General features: G+C 45.6%; 1 long non-coding RNA gene across 1 annotated transcript; it reads right to left on the bottom strand.

The window, feature by feature from the left end:
- Positions 1-12,821: 12,821 nt before the first annotated feature.
- LOC140385130 (uncharacterized) lies at positions 12,822-14,916 on the bottom strand. Its single transcript, XR_011933296.1, has 2 exons — positions 14,710-14,916; positions 12,822-14,399 (listed from the first exon to the last, which is right to left on the bottom strand). It is a non-coding gene; the product is annotated as an uncharacterized lncRNA (long non-coding RNA).
- Between the last annotated feature and the right edge of the window lie 549 nt (positions 14,917-15,465).

The raw sequence follows: 15,465 nt of genomic DNA on the forward strand, positions 1-15,465 counted from the left end.
TTCAACCAGGTGTGAGATCGAGCCTAAGATGAGGTGCAGCGCCTTTTCTTGTCAGCTTGGATCCTGTATGTCTCTCTTGTCTCCCATGTATGTCTCACATGGGCTGCACGGTAGCACAGTGGTTAGCACCGTTGCTTCACAGCTCCAGGGTCCCAGGTTCGGTTCCTGGCTTGGGTCGCTGTCTGTGCGGAGTCTGCATGTTCTCCCCGTGTCTGCGTGGGTTTCCTCTGGGTGCTCCGGTTTCCTCCCACAAGTCCTGAAAGACGTGCTTGTTAAGTAATTTGGACATTCTGAATTCTCCCTCTGTGTACCCAAACAGACGCCAGAGTGCGGTGACGAGGGGATTTTCACAGTAACTTCATTGCAGTGTTAATGTGAGTGTACATGTGACACCAATAAAGATTATTATCATTGTGAAGACCATGAATTGGGTTGAATTTAAGTTTGAATTGGTTTTTTTGAGCAAGTAATCAGATGGATGAAGGGCTTGCCCTGTCCAATCTGCACATTGGCTTTGTCACTTTAAGAGTGGAGTAAAATTTTAAAAATATTTATTTGGCTGTATTGTGCTTGAGGCGATCTTAGGAATAGTGTCTGGGATTTTGGGACCCTACGTGTTAGATCACTCTGTTGAATGACAAAGCAACATTCCTGGGAGTGGTCCGGCCAGAAGAATCCATTTAGTGTGAGCTGGGCCGGGCAGGGAAAGTATGAACCTCCCCTGACCGAATTCTCGCCTTTCCCTCTGACAGCACCCTCCTGAAACTAGCTACTTGCGAGCAAAATTCACAACTTCAATGACAGAATATTTTTTGAGATTTTCAACATAAATTGCCGCAAATGGCTTTTATTGGGCAATAAAATCATAACTCAATTCGTAATTTCTGTTGTGCTCTTGGCGCAGTCAAACGCACAATACATACTAATTAGGGGTTTGTAATTTTATTACCACTGTCAGACCCATAACACAATCCAGAGGGTTTGAAATATTAGTCGTGAATGCATGTTACATTGGGTCTATCGGTAGACATGTTTCTCATTGTGTCCATTCATTCAAGGACTGTCATAGACGGGTTAAGTGGCTGGATAAAAATCTGGAAAATGGAGTATAAAGTGAGCAAATGTGGAATTGTCCACGATGGCGGGAAGAATAAAAAAGAAGCTTATTATCTAAACGGTGAGATTGCAGAGTTCTTTTTTTAAAAATCCTCTCATTGCGAGAGATGTTTTTTTTTATAATTTAGAGTACCCAATTATTTATTTTTTTCCAATTAAGGAGCAATTTAGTGTGGCCAATCCACCTAACCTGCACATTTTTGGGTTGTCGGGGCAAATGTGAAAACTCCACACGGACAGTGACCCAGAGCCGGGATTGGACCTGGGACCTCGGTGCCGTGAGGCAGCAATCCTAACCACTGCGCCACCGTGCTGCCCGAGATTGTAGAGTTCTGAGCTATAGAAGGATCTGCGTGTCCGAGTGCATGAATCACAAAAGCTAGTGTACAGGCACAGCAAGTAATTAGGAAAGCTGATTGAATGTTATTGTTTGTTTCGGGAGGAATGGATTACAAAGTAAGCAGATTATGCTTCAGTGGTACATGGCACTTGTGAGACTGCACCTGAAGTATTGTGAACAGTCTTGGCCTCCTTATTTAAGGAAGATGTAAATGTGTTAGAAACAGTTCAGAGAAGGTTTGCTAGATTAATATTAAGAATGGGTGGGTTGTCTTAGGATGAAGTTGTGGACAGGTTAGCTTGTATCCATTGGAGTTTACAAGAGTAAGAGGTGACTTGATTGAAAACTTTAAGATCCTGGGCGTATTGATAGGGTGGATGTGGAGAGGATGTTTCCTCTTGTGGGAGAATCTAGAACTAGGGGTCACTGTTTAAAAATAAGGGGTCACCAATTTAGGACAGTGATGGGGAGAATTATTTTCTCTCAGTGGGCATGAGGCTGTGGAACACTCTTGCTCAAAAGGTGGTGGAAGCAGAGGGCAGGATCCTCCCATTTTGAGATGTGCCTCGGTTCGGGGGTGTGGGGGTGTGTGGGGGGGGGGGGTAGGCGGCGGGGGTGGGGAGGGGGGGTGGGGGGGGGAGTGAAGTTGGGCTCCGCTAGCAATTTATTTTGGGTTGTGACATTATTAATTCCACACAACCAGTCTATCGCATAGCATCTGGGACATGGATGGGCCGAATTCGCAGAGCCCTGCCAGTTTCCATAACCTACTGAGGAATTCTGTAAGGGGTTGCCCCGGGGTTCTCCCAGCCATAATAAAATGGAAATGTCGAAGGATGATTGCTTGATTCCATGTAATAGTAATTTCGCACTAATTCTACTATGGAGTTGGGGGCTGTTGCGAATGTGATGGTTTTTACAATGCTAAACGTCGAGGCCCCGTCACAGTCAGGAGTATTCCCTTTGGCTTCTCATCCCCTTCAATGCTGTTGACGTGAAAGAAGTAGCGCTTGGGCTCAGCACACTGGGCCCAGTCTACTACATTTGAGTTGTATGGAGGGCATTTCAGGGTTTTCTTTTCCTTACTGGGGTTGTTTGCAAAGAACAAAGAACAATACAGCACAGGAACAGGACCTTTGTCCCTCCAGGCCTGTACCGGTCATGATACCACCCTTGGCCAAAACCCTCTTTAAAGGCTGCTCAGAATCCCATTATTGCTCCTTGTCGCCAATGTGATAACTCCAGCAGAGGCCGGGCGAGGCAAAATAAAGGTTTATTTGTTAAGCCTCAGTCGCGACATGCAATGCTCTTGTCCCAGCCTGGGACCATCGCGAACTCCTGGTCTGGGTCTGGGTCAGTATTTGTTTTTAAATTTCGAGTACCCAATTATTTTTTTCCAATTAAGGGGCAATTTAGTGTGGCCAATCCACCTACCCTATACATCTTTGGGTTGTGGGGGCGAAACCCATGCAAACATGGGGAGAATGTGCAAACTCCACACGGACAGTGACAAGAGCCGGGATCAAACCCGGGTCCTCGGTGCCGTGAGGCATCAGTGCTAAGTGTGCCACCATGCCACCCCAGTGGGTCAGTATTTAAGCTCCCGCTAGCAAGCCCCTATTAGGCCAGTCTTGCCTCCTCGTTACAGGAACCTGTGCTCCAAGAACCCCATGTGTAGATCAATCGCTGATTCCCTGTGAGGACTATAACAACAAGTGTACCCATTTATAGTATGACAGTGCTGTACAAGCCAGCTGTCTGTACTGATACCTTTAAATAACACATCTGAAGTCCATTCCAGCAAATAAGCATTAAAATGCAAATGGTCCCCTCAGCGAATCTTCTATTAATAACTGGTTAAATCTCAATGCATGGTCAGTAAAAATAAAAACTTTGATTGCAAAGAGGTCTTCTCTGACTTTGAAGCTGTTGCTTACCAACAGTTACATGCTCTTTAATAAATACCTGCTTTATTTTGTGCGCAGACCTTTAAACATTGCCTCGTGCCATTCAGCTGAATAGAAAGTGTCACTTGAAAGCATTTATCAATTGTTCCATGGGAATTTTCTCCTCATTTGCATCAAAGCTAAAGGGAGTTACCACTTGTTTACATACCTGTTACTAAACCCAACAACAAAATAACAGATTATTAATGGTCCCTGAAAGAGTAGCCAGGGCCCCAGGCCAAACTTAAAAAATCAAAGAGGAACATTTCACAGAATAGTTCTTTCTGTTTCCTTTTCAAATTAAATGAACATCTTGCCTTAATGTTCAAAAAGTGATGAAGGGTTTGGATAGAAGTAGACAGAGAGTAATCTGCTCCCATTGGCAGAAGGGACATGTTCGAAAAACAAAGGTAGTTTTCAGAGGTTTATAGTTGTGTTGGTAAACATTAGAAATAAGGCTTGGTTTTAAGTGGGTTTAATCTAATGTTTTTATGTCTGGTAGGGTATAACCTAGATTCATGCTGGACAAAGGTGTATGTATGTGTGGAGGTTGGTTAAGTTCCAACTGTGTTTGTGTTGTGCTTGGAGAGGGCTACTGCAAGAAGAATAAATAAACCAGCAGTGATTGCTTAGCAACTGGGGCAATGTAAGGTAGAGAAGCTTTTACGTTTTAATTTAGCTAATTTGTGGGCAGTTGGAGACAGGTCCTCGGGGATCTCTCAACTCTGGCGGAAGATAGATTGGGCACGTCAGGAGCCCAGGCAAATGGGACAGAAAGAACATTTAAGATGCCTGAAGTTTAGAGAACAGAGACCAAGGTATCATTCAGAAGAATTCAAGGAAGGGTAAACAAAATATTCTGAGTTAAAGAAATCATTGCAGTAGTTAGGTTTAAACTGGGACAGAATACTTTCGAGATAAATGAAACATTTTTAAAAAAATAATTCAGAGTACTGTTATAACCTGCCTGATTACTACTAGCCAGGGACTATTGCCTATCCCACAATCCTTAGTGAGTATGAGCTCTCCCAATGAGGAGGGCGGAGAAATCATTAGCAGAGTCACCTGCAAAAATAGAGCTGGCCAGTGTGGAACCTGCTGGAGAGGAGACAGCAATGGTGGAGTACTGCTGCTGCTGTTGTTGTATATATGTAATTGCAAATCAACTTATTTCTTTCGATTTTACAAACTCATGCTGGATTCTTCGTGGCCCTCACAAAAGGTACCCAATTCACTTTTTCCAATTAAGGAGCAATTTAGCGCGGCCAATCCACCGACCCTGCACATCGTTGGGTTGTGGGGGCGAAACCCACATAAACACGGGGAGAATGTGCAAACTCCACACGGACAGTGACCCAGAGCCGGGATCGAACCTGGGACCTTGGTGCCGTGACGCAGCAGTGCTAACCACTGCGCAACTGTGCTGCCCGAGATCGATGAAACATTTGATGTCATTTTAATACAGCCTGGTAATTCAGAGTGAAAGCAATTGTGAGTACTTTGCACAGCCTTCAAGTCAAAGAAATCCTAAAGGTGATGGTGTAAAATCCTGGACTGGATTCACTGTTAAAAGTGGAGTGAAGGCTTTGTTTGAAAGTGTCATTTGGAAAACATTGTCTCGTTGGAATGTAAACCACTCAGGTGAAGCATAATTTGATGGAAGATTTGAAAGTGTGACTTTTGGAAAGTCATGGGGCGAGATTCTCCGTTTCCCGATGACGATTTCGTAATCGGCGATTGGTTGGAGAATCCCTACATACGGCGGAATCGGAGGCGGTGCCTGTTTTACACAGGTTTTGCATGCTCCGCCCCCTCTGAAACGGCATCATCGAGGCACGCCGCACGCCATTGGGACGACCTCAGGACGTTACCTGAAGGTGCTCCTCCGATGCTCCGCTCCCGGTGGGCTGAGTTCCCGAAGATCCCAGCTGTGCGGGAATCCGGCGTGGCGGCTCTGGACTGGGAGCTGTTGCTGACCGGGGGGGGGCTTCCGCGAGGGATGGGGGGGACTGGTGGGAGGTGGCCATGGGGTCGCGAGGGAGTGCCCAGGGAAGGCACTATCTGGCAGGTCAGGTCCACACACGGCCGGCGCCATGTTCTACTCCGTGACCGCTGCAGGTCATCGTCGTGCGCATCCGGAAAATCAGGCCCATGGTATAAAAATCATCTGTGGATTTTTTGAGGAGAAAGCCACAGACATTCACTTGGGTTCACAGTCATCTCACAGTTCATTAGCCCAGACCGAAAAAAACATTCTTTACCAACTTCACCTCCTGGCTGCTAAAATCACCCAGACTCTGCAAAACAGAATTATTTTTTTAAAAACATGACCACTGCAGTCAAACGCACTTTAACCCCAGACGTTTGACCCTTAAATTGCCCAATACGTTGAATCCAATATCCTTAAAGTCTTCTAGTCGTCATACATTGACTCTTCTGATGGTGGGAAGGGAAATATAACCATTCGGAAAATCGTGGACCTGGTTTTGCCGCAAAGACATATCATGCCAGTGAGGGAGTCATATGAATTATAACATTATGTCATATATGATAAGCAAATGGCAGGCTCATTGGATTTTTCCTGAGCCCTTTGAAATGTCACCGAGCTAAGAAGATGGGAAGTGTGAGTAAACCATTTGGCCTCTTGAGGTTGCACTGCTATTCAATGGAGCCAGTTTTAAAAAATAAATTTAGTGTACCCAATTCTTTTTTTTCCAATTAAGGGGCAATTTAGCGTGGCCAATCCACCTAGCCTGCACATCTTTGGGTTGTGGGGGTGAAACCCACGCAGACACGGGGAGAATGTGCAAACTCCACACGGACAGTCACCCAGAGCCGGGATCGAACCTGGGACCTCAGCGCCATGAGGCAGCAGTGGTAACCACTGCGCCACTGTGCCGCCCGCTATTCAACAGAATCGTATCCAAATCCTAACTCAACTCCACCTTCACGTGTACACTGACGACTCTCAGCTCTACCTCACCACCACTTCCCTCGACTCTTCCACGGTCATTGAATTATTTGTCTGCTTATTCAACAGCTAGTCCTGGATTCGCAGAGATTTCCTCCATATTAAATGCTGGGAAAATTGAAGCCGTTGTTTTCAGTCCCTGCTTCCCACTCTGATCTCTAGCTCCCGCTGACTCCAATCCTCTCCCTGGCAACAGTCTGAGACTAAACTAATACGTTTGCCAGCTTGGGTGTCATATTTGACCAAGATTAGCTTTCCACCACATATTCATGCTATTGCTAAGGCAGCTTATTTCCACCTGTTTAATATCGTCAAACTTCGACCCTGTCTAAACTCATTTGCTGCTGAAACCTTCATTCATGCCTTTGTTACCTCGGGACTCAACCACTCCTGCGTACTCCCACATTCTACCATCCATAAACGTGAAGTCATCCAAAACTCTGTTGTCCGCCTCTTAATTTCTTGACTGTCAACCTCTCTTACCCCCTTTACGACACTCCTAAGTCCCTACCTTTTTGGCCAAGCTTTTGGTGAGTTATATCTCCCTGTATGAGCCTTGGAGTTACAACGGTCATGTGAAGAACTTTGGGAAGTTTTATTACATTAAGAGTGCTTTAAAAATATAAGTTGTTGTTGTACTCCTCCACCTTGATCAAACTTGGCGACAACCATGCGCTGTCGAAAATTTACCACAGGCACGAGGAAGAAACCAATTAACAATCTCCGTACCACCTTCCATCAGCTGCTCATGGGCAACATTGACAGTAATCTGAATCAAGATGTTTTAGGGGGACACGGTAGCACAGTGGTTAGTGCTGCTGCCTCACATCACCAGGAACTCCAGTTCGATTCTGCCCTTGGGTGACTGTCTATGTGGAGTTTGCACTTTCTCCCCGTGTCTGCGTGGGTTTCCTCCGGGTGCTCCGGTTTCCTCCCACAGTCCAAAGATGTGCAGGTTAAGTGGATTGGCCAAGTTGAAACTGCCCCATATTGTCCAAGGATATGTAGGTTTGGTGGGGTTGTGGAGATGGCAGGGGGCGGGGGATTGGACCTAGGTAGGGTGTTCTTTTAGAGGGTCGATGCAGACTGATGGGCTGAATGGCCTCCTTCTGCACTGTAGGAATTCTATGGTTCTAAGGTGGGAATATGAAACCCAAAAGCTTACGCAAAATTCCAACCCCCTACTCAAAAAAAAACGACAAATAAATCTTGTGTAAACTGTCACACCGTCGAAACAATTGTGCATGAAAACAAGTCCAAATTTTTGAACCTTTCCTCAAATTGTTTTAAACTTCAGTGTATTGGGAACCAACCGCGTGCTCAATCAATCGAATGAACTTCAGGCAGAATTGCAAAATTTTATGTTACTTCTGTCTATCGAAACGAGAATGAAAAATTAAATTTTGAGACCCAGTAGAAAATGATTTGTCGACAGATTTGTGTGACAATCGATAAGATTTGAACCTTCATGTGTGTTTCTTTCGGAAAGTATATGGATTTTTTCTCTGAGCACTCAGTGGCCTGAGAAAGGTCGTTAAGGACACACCCATAGCCCGGAATGATATAAACAGTCATCTGAAGACCCACAGCAAATCAATCATAATTAACACTCTCGGCCACTTCCTGCACATAAAATCTCTGGAGTGAAAGGTCAATGAGCAAGGATCAGTGGACAATGTGCAGAAAGGGAGCAAACAGGTTTTATGACAGCAGGTCTGTGTTGGGTCCCCTATTGCATCTCACACTTATCCTGCACGCTGGCGGAAGGTCATTAAAAAATGTTACAGAAGTGGCAGCGTGTGTTAGAGGCTTTCAAAGAAAGTTACTTCCTGCACTGTCAGAGGGCATGCTTTCCACAAATTATTTATTTATTTTTTTTGGTCAGGAATATTTGTGCAACTCTCTGGGTCGCTCTTCAGGCATCTTTTATTGATTGAGATCAGAGGGCAGATAATGGTGAATGGTGTCAATTAAGCACAGATAATGTTAACCCTGATAACATAAGGACTGAATGCTTTGCCTTTTGAATGCAGCCATCAAAGCGCCTACATCAGCAGTAAATTTGGCGACACCGAGTGAATGAACATCCAGAGCACTGGCTATGAAGTTCCTGGGGTTTCGTTCACACGGGAGTAAGTGTGCTGCGCAAGGACCCCACGTCCAACCTGCCTCCACGCCAGAGACTTCATGCCAAACCCCGGGACTGAGCCACTCCTGTGGCCGGGATGTGCAGGTTGCACTGGCAAGAATACGTCAAGCCAGAGTGAAGCTAACGTGACAAGAACCAGAACAAAATCACCCCCCTCGCCCCCCCCCGGTCCCACGCATCATCCCTCACAAGGGTTTGGAGTTACTCATCCCCTTACATTTATCAGAGCAAAGGGTTTGAAAATTTGATCCTGTTTAAATACACACAAGGCATAAAACAAGAGACATAATCCTAAAATCAGAGCCAATCCATTGGTTTATCAATTGGCTGGTTTAGCACAGGGCTAAATAGCTGGCTTTCAAAGCAAACCCAGGCAGGCCAGCAGTGCGGGTTCAATTCCCGTACCAGCCTTCCCGAACAGGCGCCGGAATGTGGCGACTAGGGGCTTTTCACAGTAACTTCATTTGAAGCCGACTTGTGACAATAAGCGATTTTCATTCCATTCATTTCAGGTGAAAAAAAAAAGCAGAGGACATTCTTTCACACAAAATAAATCTGGATTACCCCTTCAGAAGATGGGTTTTACAAGGCTTGAGATCAATTGACTTTCTGTTTGTTAAACGGATTAAAGGATCTGAATCAAAGGTCGGCACATGGAATTGAGGTACAGATTAACCATGATCTAAATCAGTGCTTTTCAAACTTGTTTTCCCAGGACCCACTTTTGCCAACCAGCCGACCTTCGTGACCCACGCCGGCTGGCCTTCGTGACCTATGCCAGCCGACCGTTGTGACTTATGCCAGCCGACCTTTGCGACACACGCCACGTTTGCTTACCTTTGATGCGAAAGGGAAACCTGCTTGGTCCTCACAATCTCACACCAATCAGGTTCACAGGCGGAGAGGGCAACGCGCATATCGGGTGCCAGTTCATTTTTGCAATCTTCATCTTTGTGAGAACGGAAAGTCCAACCTCATGGACTTATAGTCATAGAATTTACAGCACAAAAGGAAGCCATTCGGCAAATCGAGCCTGCACCGGCCCTTGGAACGGGCACCCCACGCAAGTCCACACCTCCACCCTATCCCCGTAACCCAGTAACCCCACCTAACCTTTTGGACACTATGGGCAATTTAGCATGGTCAATCCACCTAACCTGCACATCTTTGGACTGTGGGAAGAAACCAGAGCACCCGGAGAAACCCACGCAGACACGGGGGAGAAAGTGCAAACTCCACAGTCACCCGAGGCCAGATTGAACCTGGGACCAGAGTCCATCACCTTGGATTCCATCTGTCATGTTCTCTCCTGTTCGCTGAACTGTCTACGTTTATCTTAAGCCTCTCTTCATTCTCCTTATTACTACTTTCCCACCTAACATTGTATCATCAGAAAACTGGACTATATTACATTAAGTTCACTCACTCTGGCCATTAATATAGATTGTTAATAGTTGATGCCAAGTACTGATTCCTGTGGTACCCTGTTACCCAACCAGAAAATATCTTGTTCGGTTCTATCCTCTGTTTTAAGTTCATTAACCAATCTATAAACCATGCTAATACATTACCGTCAATCCCACAAGTCCTAATTGTGTGTAATAATCTTTTGAGTGGCACCTTACATGTTTGAAAATCCAAATATACTGCGTCCACTGGTCAACCCTTATCTATTCCACTGGTTACATCTCAAAAATGCGCTCCCGGATTTGTTAACTCCAAGAGAAATTAGAAGAGTGGACGATTTACCACTGATTGTGACAAAAATGCATTTATACTTCCATCAAGTACTTACATACAGCAATAGGATGGCAAGCTACCTCGAGGGATGGGGCATGTCAGCATCGTCACTAAGGTTGATCACACATGTAGCTTTTTCAGTAAGCTATCAATGGAGTGTGAACACTGTTTCTTATTTCTCCTCCTTAATACAGGATTTGGAGGCCATCTAAAGCATTGCCTGGGGACCTGGGTTAAACTTTCCCTTCTCATCGCCTCCTCTTGGAGCTGGTTGTTCAGGAGGGGCACGGCCTTACCTATGGTAATGTCGACTCAATGCTACACGAGTGGTCACTCGTCACATGAGTGTTCACACACACAGAGCTGAAAATGAACGTTGGAAGGATATGGCCGTGCTCGATTCCAGGCCTGTTCCCAGCTACGTATTCCAACAGGATAACTGCAGAGTGATCAGTAAAATAGACCTTTTAGTGTTGCTGAAAAAAGAGACATACTGTCCAAGTTTTTCATCTGGCGCTTGAATGACTGGAATACCAAATCTCAAGAGGGAACAACAATTTACACCGCATGGCAGGAGAGTGCTGATTGCATGGCAAGTGGACTGATCTTGTAATTCTGCCTGGATGAGTGCAAGACATAAAGCTTCAACACCTCCGAGCTTGTCTCTTTTCTCAGCAGTGCTAATATGATATTCAGCAAAGCATGGGTCGACTGTCATTTAACAATGAAGGTGGTCTTATGGAAAGATGTTTGAATAAACTGACCTTTGATATAAAAGTGATGGTTTTAAAAGTGTGCACAAGAGTTTTAGTATTAAAAGAGGAAAATTATATTTCTGCCGTTAATACTCTGTCAATGTTGCGATCGGATTCTTCAGTTTGAGAGAATGGGTGGGTGGGGGAGCAAGGTAACATGAGTTTAACTGTATAAAAGTAGGAATAATAATAATCTTTATTGTCACAAGTAGGCTTACATTAACACTGCAATAAAGTTACTGTGAAAAGCCCCTAGTCGCTGTATTCCAGCGCCTGTTTGGGTATACTGAGGGAGAATGACCAAATTACCTAACAGCCCTTCTTTCGGGAATTGTGGGAGGAAACTGGAGCACCCGGAGGAAACCCACGCTGACATGGGGAGAACGTGCAGACTCCGCACAGACAGTGACCCAAGCCGGGAATCGAACCTGGGACCCTGGCGTTGTGAAGCAACAGTGCTAACCACTGTGCTACCGTGCCGCCATAGTCTGGATCTTAGGTCATTCGTAATCCCCCAGAGCATACATGACCAGCTGGTGCAATGGGTGTAGACTCTGTAAATTCAAGAGGGAGCTGGGTCAATTCCAGACTGAGGTCCAGGTTTCATCCCACAGATTGTCCTGATAGAAAGGATGGGATGGATTTTACTGGCGTGGGGCATTAGTAAATTTGGTCGCAAACCGACGGATGTTAAAAAATACAGCCCCACAGCAATATTGTGCAGTGGGCAGCCTTAATAAGCTAAAGGTCAGACTCTTACACCTCAGTGGAAGCAAGTCCTGCCTTCAAGAGTTGCTGGCCAATCAGTGCCAGAACTCAGCGGTGGTCACTGCTGGGACTGCAAGAAGCCCCACAAAGAAGACAGTAGGGACCCCAGACTCGAAAGTCCGGGGTTTCTGGGCCTGGAGGGATCGGGTACCCGCGGAAGGTAGCGAAGGTGGGTGGGGGTGGTGCGGGCGGATAGTTGTGTGTTGGTGGCCAGCAGGAGGAGGAAAAGTGTGGAGGTGGTGTCCCTGATACACACAGAACACTTCCCAAAGGACTGATCCTCTTTTTCCCCACTTTTCACCAGAGTGGGTGAAAAGACGGCGTTCTCACTCTCACCCGCCTTCCTCTGCCAACTGCTTTCTGGTGTGGGCCGTGTAACATTCGCATCAATTGGCTTGTTAACCAGCTCAATTGCCCATTAGTAAGTTATTTTAAATGGTGGGCGGGTGACGATTTTGGCACCTGCCTTACTACCATATCATGTTTAGGACCTGATGCCAATCATCTGGATTTTACTCATACGCGGGACAGCAGCAGTTCTGATTTTCACATTGAAAATTCAGACCTGTGTGATCTCCTGAACAGGCTTCAGTCACCTGAACCCGGTCGGAGAGAAATTGTCCCAAGCATTTATTTTCCCCTATTGGCCCTGATATCTTGCTCTGTGTAATGTGTAATGATGCTGATCCCAGGGCGAATGACTGCGAGAGGTAGAGGAGGGGGCAGTGAGGTGGGATAAGATGTGCCTATGTGCCTAGTCATGATGCCCCTGCCATGGCAAGAAGAGGACAGGCTTGAGGGACTACCAGTCCTGGCTTATTCTATATGGTCATAGTATAGCGGAGGTTACAATTTTTCAAACTGTTGTTATAAATAAGGTAGCGTGACACTCGGTCCTGGCCCCAGGTCACTGTCTGTGTGGAGTTTGCACATTCTCCCCACATCTGCGTGGGTCTCACCCCCACAGCCCAAAGATGAGCAGGGTAGGTGGATTGGTCACTCTAAATTGCCCCTTAATTGGAAAAAAAAACAATAATTGTGTACTCTGAAGTTACATTTAAAAAAAGGCGGGGTGACTCAATAACAACATTTTACACATCTTGTTCTCCAGGTAAATAACTGCGCTTGAAGAGAGCATTGTCATAATATGCACCCATGCACATCATGACGTAAAAGCAGGCAGTGACAGACACCCAGGTGAGCCAATCAATATACAGAACAGAACACAACCAATCACAAGACAGAGCACCAGAGGGGGGCTTCCAACTATAAAACACACGAGGCATCAGCACTCCGCCTCTTTCCACTGGTGATAGCTGTAGTGACAGTCAGGGTGTACAAATCATTCAACACCTTCTACACGTGGCTCAGAACTAGCCTGGTCTAGATAGTTAATGAAGAATGAAGATCGCTTATTGTCACAAGTAGGCTTCAATGAAGTTACTGTGAAAAGTCCCTAGTCGCCACATTCCGGCGCCTGTTCGGGGAGGCTGATACGGGAATTGAACCGTGCTGCTGGCCTGCCTTGGTCTGCTTTCAAAGCCAGCAATTTAGCCCAGTGTGCTTGTTAGGTTACTTAGAGTAGTAGAGAGTCGTTTCGTTTCTGAAGTTCAATAAATCTTATATTGAACCAACACCCACGTTTGGTGTATACTTGATCAATTGGGGCAGCACGGTGGCGCAGTGGATAGCACTGCTGCCTCACGGCGTCGAGGTTTCAGGTTCGATCCCGGCTCTGGGTCACTGTCTGTGTGGAGTTTGCACAGTCTCCCCATGTTTGCGTGGGTTTTAGCCCCACAACCCAAAGATGTGCAGGATAGGTGGATTGGCCATGCTAAATTGCCCCTTAATTGGAAAAAATGAATTGGACACTCTAAATTATTTTTTTAAAAAAATACTTGATCAGTTAACTGCATCGTGTGCAGTCCATGTTACCCCAGGGTGACCAATACGACAAGTATGGATCACAGGTAACACAGGACAACACTGTCGTGCTAAGAATCTAACCTTCGAGGGCCGCACGGTGGCGCAGTGGTAGCACTGCAGTATCACGGCGCTGAGGTCCCAGGTTCGATCCCAGTTCTGGGTCACTGTCCGTGTGGAGTTTGCACATTCTCCCCGTGTTTGCGTGGGCTTCGCCCCCACAACCCAAAGATGTGCAAGGTAGGTGGATTGAACACGCTAAATTGCCCCTTAATTGGAAAAACTTAATTGGGTACTCTAAATTTTTAAAAAAAGAATCTAACTTTCTTTAATTCAAGCGAGGCGTCTTGTTTGGATTGGCTGGTCGGTAAATCATCCATTATTCACTCCTGCAGGCGCTCTGATTTTTACCAGTAACATAATTCACATTGATGATTCTATCCATGTATTTTTCAGTTAAAATTCCAAAATAGACCATAATTCCACCTCCTCCCTCCTTGCCTCCACAGCAATAGAATGGTCGCCAAATCAATGTTGATGATGCAGCCAGCACAGGAGCCCCAAATTGACTTCCAGCCACCAACATCCCTCCACAGCCTACATCAGACCATGGTAGGCAGAAATGATCCGAGACTGGGATAGACACAAGTGTCCTGAAATATCATGGAATGTTGGGATCTGCACAGAAAACCTGCAGAGAGAAAATTAAGAACATCACATCCGGGATTTTCTGATTAATGTTTCTGAAAGGCCAGCTAAGGGCTTGAAAAATCTCGCCAAGTCTTCTAGTGTAACATAATGATTTTTGGTTTCACTTAAGTCAATTAACTGTCGTGAATGGTTTCATAACACACAATGGCGCAAAGAATGCGGTTATTTAAACTTAGCCCGTTCTTCCCCCTTTTTTGTTGTCTCAATTTATCATTTTAATTAAACAGAGACTTTGGACTACTCCACAAATCAAAGAAATGTGCAGTTTAAAAATGATTACATTCTCCTACCTTGGGTTAGAATTGACCCTGTTTGCTTCGTCAACAATGTTGAGGTGAATTTTAACGCGCTCACGAAAAAATAACAGGAGATCATTTGAATTTCCAAAAAAATGCATCGGGTTTTCTCAATATCCCCGGGGGAAAAAAAAAAGAATCATTTCCTGAGAAGTTAAATTATAATCTACTAATTCACTGGCTTTCTGCAGCAATGGTTCTGATTTAGGTTCCCATGACCCAATTCACTGCAGTGATGTATTATTCATTCCATAATGTATGAAATTCCTGCAAATAAAACCTTTGTCCTCCAACGCTGGCTAATTATTTGCCAGATTGGAGACCTGATGTGTCATGTTACAATGCGGAATACACATATCCCTGGGAGCACACCCTCCCCTCCATCCCCACCCCCCTTCCCCCAGCAAAACCTTTTTAAAATATAAATTTAGAGTACCCAATTCATTTTTTCCAATTAAGGGGCAATTTAGCGTGGCCAATCCACCTACCCTGCAAATCTTTGGGTTGTGGGGGCGAAACCCACGAAAACACGGGGAGAATGTGTAAACTCCACACGGACAGTGACCCAGAGCCAGGGTCGAACCTGGGACCTCGGCGTCATGAGGCAGCAGTGCTAACCACTGCACCACCGTGCTGCTCCTCCCCCAGCTAAACCAACCACTCCTCCCTTCTCCCCTCCCCTCACCCGAAGGCCAGTACTCAGTTCAAAACTCTTCGCCACAGGAACTTTTCTGATTTTCTTTCCTGAAG

This window comes from Scyliorhinus torazame, chromosome 11, assembly GCF_047496885.1.
Source record: "Scyliorhinus torazame isolate Kashiwa2021f chromosome 11, sScyTor2.1, whole genome shotgun sequence".
Classification (NCBI taxonomy): Eukaryota; Metazoa; Chordata; class Chondrichthyes; order Carcharhiniformes; family Scyliorhinidae; genus Scyliorhinus; species Scyliorhinus torazame.